The sequence below is a fragment of the Coregonus lavaretus genome, assembly GCF_964263955.1.
Source record: "Coregonus lavaretus genome assembly, contig: HAP1_SCAFFOLD_6055, whole genome shotgun sequence".
Taxonomy (NCBI): domain Eukaryota; kingdom Metazoa; phylum Chordata; class Actinopteri; order Salmoniformes; family Salmonidae; genus Coregonus; species Coregonus lavaretus.
The window spans coordinates 27501-33092 of NW_028162412.1; the positions used below are offsets into that span (position 1 = coordinate 27501).

The following is a 5592-nucleotide window of genomic DNA, read 5'->3' on the forward strand; positions in this document are numbered from 1 at the left end:
AAATAATTATCCGGGGGGGGGACCCGAACCCCCTCACATTTTTCCCTGACTGCTACAAATTTTTCCGGAGGAAACACTGAACCCTACAGTCTACCTCCACCTATAAACCTAAATAGGCCAATTTGCTAAACATCACATTCACACACAGCCTGAGAAACACAGGCTGGCAGTTCTGCAGGCGTTGACAAAAGCAACACTGTAGACAAACAGCATCCATAAAGATATGCAACACACACAATAGAGCACCATAACATAATTCACAGGCCTCGTTTTACCTTTAGAACGGTGCCAAATGACACCAGGACTGTACAGATTATAAATCATTCACTAACTAAAGCACAGCAGACAGACTGTCTGGTAGATCAAGGAATGAAGTAGCCAGGCCAGGGATTGACGTTAAAGGAAAGGTTGCACGATATATATATATTCCACAAATCTAACAACGTAGGTCTTTATGCAAAAGCTTATAAAAAATAATGCTTGATAAACAACAGGTGTAGACTAACAGTGAAGTGTTTACTTACGGCCCGTCCCAACAATACAGAGAGAAATAATAGAAAAATAATAATGTAATGATAACTTGGCTATATATATATATATATACACGTGGTACCAAGTCAATGTGCAGGGGTAAGAGGTAATTGAGGTAGACATGTACATATAGGTAGGGTAGCTCAGCTGGTAGAGCACGGCGCTTGTAACGCCAAGGTAGTGGGTTCGATCCCCGGGACCACCCATACACAAAAAAAAAATTATGCACGCATGACTGTAAGTCGCTTTGGATAAAAGCATCTGCTAAATGGCATATTATATTATTATTATTATAATAAAGTGACTAGGCAACGGGTTAGATAAAAGCAGCTATTGGTTAACTATTTAACTAACTATTTAGCAGTCTTATAGCTTGGGGGTAGAAACTGTTCAGGGTTCTGTTGGTTCCAGACTTGGTGCATCGGTACCACTTGCCATGCTGTAGCAGAGAGAACAGTCTATGACTTGGGTGGCTGGAGTCTTAGAAAAGTTTTAGGGCCTTCCTCTGACACCACCTGGTATAGAGGTCCTGGATGGCAGGAAGCTTGGCCCCAGTGATGTACTGGGCTGTACGCACTACCCTCTGTAGCACCTTGCGGTCGGATGCCAAGCAGTTGCCATACCAGGCAGTGATGCAACCAGTCAAGATGCTCTCGATGGTGCAGCTGTAGAACTTTTTGAGGATCTGAGGGCCCATACCGAATCTTTTCAGCCTCCAAAGGGGGAAGAGGTGTTGTCGTGCCCTCTTCACAACTGTGTTTATGTGTGTGGACCATGAAGTTCCTTAGTGATGTGGACACCAGCTTTCTAAGTGCACCGGGCTATGCAAAACCAACTGGCCCACTCGGATCTAGCATGGTGTTTGGGGATGGAATAAGCTAGCTATAGCAAGCAAGCTACAACAACTCCATCAATGCTGCACATTTTGCAGAAATGAATGGTCAAAAACCAAATTGGATGAATGTCATTGTTTATTTCAAGCTGTCTTTATTTTTGCTGAACTGCCTGGTCCTTATTGACCAATATAACTTGCAGGATATCATGGTAGACAATGTTTGTGTTAGCCATTATACCTGGATTTACTCTTATTGCTGCTAGTAACGTTAGCATTCAGGTTAGCATGTGGCTAGCTATAGCTACCATTGGCCAACAACAGAGTTTTAGCCAGTTTGGTTTTAGACGTTCAATGTCTACTGTGATGATAAAGGTGTATCTTGATTTTGTGTAACAGTACGAGAAACGCTGATGTGCTGAACTGCTAATAAGTGATGTTTCAAGGTTGCTAGTGGTTAGCTAGTAGGGGTAAGCCAGCAGGGCTGGAAAGGGGGCTATGCTAAAAGCCTGCGTGCTGTAGTGATGAAAACATTTTTAGTTGATACAGAATAAAGAAATCACAGGATATGGTCAGATTATAATTTGGCTTTATTCAGTGGCAAAATATTTTTTCTAAAACAATGATGTGGGTCTTCAGCATCTTATGTGGACAGTGGCTTCACTCCTGCTGTGTGTTCTTCTATTGACGTCACTTTTCCCAACGCTTTTCCGACATGACTTCGGTCAAATTCAGACAAAATATAAAATTTTGCCCAAAATACAAATGTAAAGTGATATGTCGTATTGGGACTTTTAGTTGGAAGGATGAAACCAATCAGAATGTTTAACAGCAACCTAATTATGCAATCTTCCCTTTAAGGTCTGGAAGGAGTCTTTTTTTGGTTGCCCAACGATTATGATCCCTTGCCCAAAAACATAAAGTAGCTATATTCACCTACACACAGGGGAAGAACCAGAAAGACCAGACTAGTGGAATTATTTGCATTTTGGTTTGTATCAGAAAGAGAAAGAAAATCACCTGCCCAATGGGGCAACAACAAAGCAGGTTCATGAGCGACTGCTCATGTCGGGCAATAGGGCTTCCCTTAATATATCAATCCCTGAGCCATGTCTAGAATGTTAGAACAGTGGTTCAAGCGTCATACTGATTTCAGTTAAATAAGGCTGAATCTAACAAGCTCCATACTGATTTCAGTTAAATAAGGCTGAATCTAACAAGCTCCATACTGATTTCAGTTAAATAAGGCTGAATCTAACAAGCTCCATACTGATTTCAGTTAAATAAGACTGAATCTAACAAGCTCCATACTGATTTCAGTTAAATAAGGCTGAATCTAACAAGCTCCATACTGATTGTGTTTGTGAGTTTTTTTTTAAACGTAATTTAGCAGACGCTCTTATCCAGAGCGACTTACAGTTAGTGACTGCATACATTTTTTTTTTATACTAGCCCCCCGTGGGAATCGAACCCACAACCCTGGCGTTACAAACGCCATGCTCTACCAACTGAGCTACACGGGACTTCAGTTAAATAAGGCTGAATCTAATAAGCTCCGTACTGATTTCAGTTAATAGTTAAATAAGGCTGAATCTAACATTGAGATAAGCACTCATAATAAAGAAAGTAAAAAGGTAAAGGCTCATTATACTTTTCATACATTGATGTAAATAGGAACTGTATGAGGTGTGATCGGATTGGGATGTTACATTAGAATTTGGACCAACGCGTGGTCCATCAGTTAGTGACGCGGACCCCTGACTCACAATATAGGTTACCTTTCCTTTCTCAATAAAATAAAACCCAACAAATAAAAATAATTTGGACCAGTGTCGTCAGAACACAGTTCAACCACAGGTGGATAATGGAAAGTATAGTCCTCGCTGAGAAGCAGTTTATCGATCCGTTTCCTGCATTATATATACACACACACCTCTACATTAGCTAGCTTTCTACTGTACTGCAGTGCAGTGTAGGACAATTAGCTAACGTCACAAATGAAACCACGTGTGTTTTCTTTATTTAGCGATCAACAATGCCAAGATAGCACACCTGTGTATGGAATAGCAACCGTGTATTTCTAGCTGGTTTGCCATCACTGGTAAATATAGCTAGTCTGATGCTATTTGTATTGGGGTCAACGTGTTGTCACGGTGTTGTTGTGTAACTTATTAACCACGCCGCATGCAGGGAGGGGCTTGCTCGTGTATGTATACTCTGAAAAATGTAAACAAGTTATTAACTATTGGAAATCAGCTGGTTATTTTCGGCCTTGTTAAAAGCTTAATTCTGCTAAGACAAATCTTATACAAGGCGGTTTAGCTATAGGTTTGTGGTGATGGATTTAACGATAGCTAACGTTGGCTACATCAACCTGCCTTCTATTGCTATCTGGCTAATAAACCAGTTTCACACCTTACCAAAACCGCTACCTAGCTAAGAATCTGAGACAAAGATGGCTTAACAACATCAAGGTTGGTTGCAACAGGCCGCAAATGAAGTGATGACATAACGACAACTACACATGAAATTAGCGCGCTAGCTAGCTAGCTGTTAAAAGGATTGGGAGGGCTTAGCAAGGTAATACTAGCTGGCTAGCTACAACATGCTACCACCATCATGGATGGGCCTACAAGGAAAACATAACGGAACACTAGCTAAAAGAGTTAGCTAACTAACGGTCACGAAAAAAAAGTTTTGACGGTGAACATATTTTGAAACGGCTGTTCTAAAACGCATTTCCTAAAAATATGGAACAATCGCAATATGAAATTCTAGAACGCAACGTTAACAATAGGTTGGAGTTCCATTCCCATCTGGATTGATGCGTCAGAGACACAACTAGCTAGCTAGGCTAACTAAACTAGCCAGCTGGCATTGCTAGCTAGGTCAGTGCATGGCATTTCGCACAGGAATCGGGCCAAGACGCAATATTCAGTTTTCAAATACTTGGCTGTGAAATCCACGTAAAAACTGACGGCGTGTGTTCTAAAGTCATACCTGGCGTCCCCTGCTTTAGTGTTACTTCTTCAAACCGACAAAATAAAAATAAACGTATTTCCAACACACTCGTAGGCTAGCTAACAGCTAAATACATTAGGAACACGGTGGTCATGTGGTCTGGGCTTGAACAAACATCCAACAAACGTCCTCCCCAAAACACACACTTGCATGGCTAACATTAAAGCTAGTGGACTGTAAAGTCAGCGGGCTGTATATGTTGAACATTAAATAGAAACATTAAGGTATAGCGGACACTTAAGAAACGTTTTTGTACTGGTGAAAAAATGTATACATCATAGCTTGCGAGTCCTTCTTGTGACATTTTCTTTTGTGGCTAACTAGTAGCAGAGTAAACAGTGCTTAACAGACAAGTGCGAGTGTTTTGAGAATCTCGCCAACTACCTATATCCTTTATCGTTAGCTAGCTAGCTTTATTTTGATATTCAACAGTCAACCAAAGCGAACGATACGGGCTTTCCAAGTTCAGATTGAAAACACAGCCACAGCTGTTAGCAAATTACGAAAGCCGCTAACCTATAAATAGCTAACGTTACTCACCAACCAAGTTGAAATGTGGTAAACAAACCCCGTAGTAAAAACTAAACGGCAGCTCGTATGAAAGCGGCTCCTCAATTCCCGAAAGAACCCCAGAACAAAACAATTTAACACATCCGATTTTAAGATTCGTAAATATGTGTCTTTGTCCGTTTTTCCCCGTTATAATCCATAGAGAGAGAGAGCCTCGAAAATCACGATTTGTGCCACAACCGCGAGCCAGGAAAACGGTCACGTGGTACCGATTGTCCAACGGTACACACCGACTATTGGTGGGATCGGGCATCAGTCAACTCCTTTTACTGACATCACTGGTATAGAGTAAAACAAGAAACAGCCCCCTTTTCATTCACAGACCGAATAAAAAAACAAAGTACAATCTGGTAAAGTAGGGCATACATACAGTCATTGGCAGGCTACCCATTATTTATTCCCTACCCTAATAGTATTCCTAGTGCCTTTATACGATTTGTCAAGTTCATTATTTAATGGTCCTGGTCTAAACTGTGACACATTCCATATCCACAAGTACTGTCATGACTAATCCTTTCAGAAGTCCACAGCGCAATAGGATTATTGTGATTGTCCAAGAGAGGAGAGGAAGAAAGTATATTCAAGACTATTGAGATTTTGCTAATGGCAGTGGTTGAGATGCATTATCTTTAACACTC

General features: G+C 41.0%; 1 protein-coding gene across 2 annotated transcripts in view; it reads right to left on the reverse strand.

The window, feature by feature from the left end:
* The window catches only part of LOC311119287 (polyadenylate-binding protein-interacting protein 2B-like), a 14370-nt gene extending 9235 nt beyond the window's left edge, over positions 1-5135 (reverse strand). The window contains exon 1 of one of the 2 annotated variants that reach the window (XM_084194007.1): positions 4925-5135. The gene's annotated coding sequence lies outside the window, so the exon portion shown is untranslated. Of the gene's footprint in view, positions 1-4363; positions 4823-4924 lie in introns of those variants that run through there. The other variant, XM_084194008.1, reaches the window with a different exon arrangement.
* Positions 5136-5592: the final 457 nt, after the last annotated feature.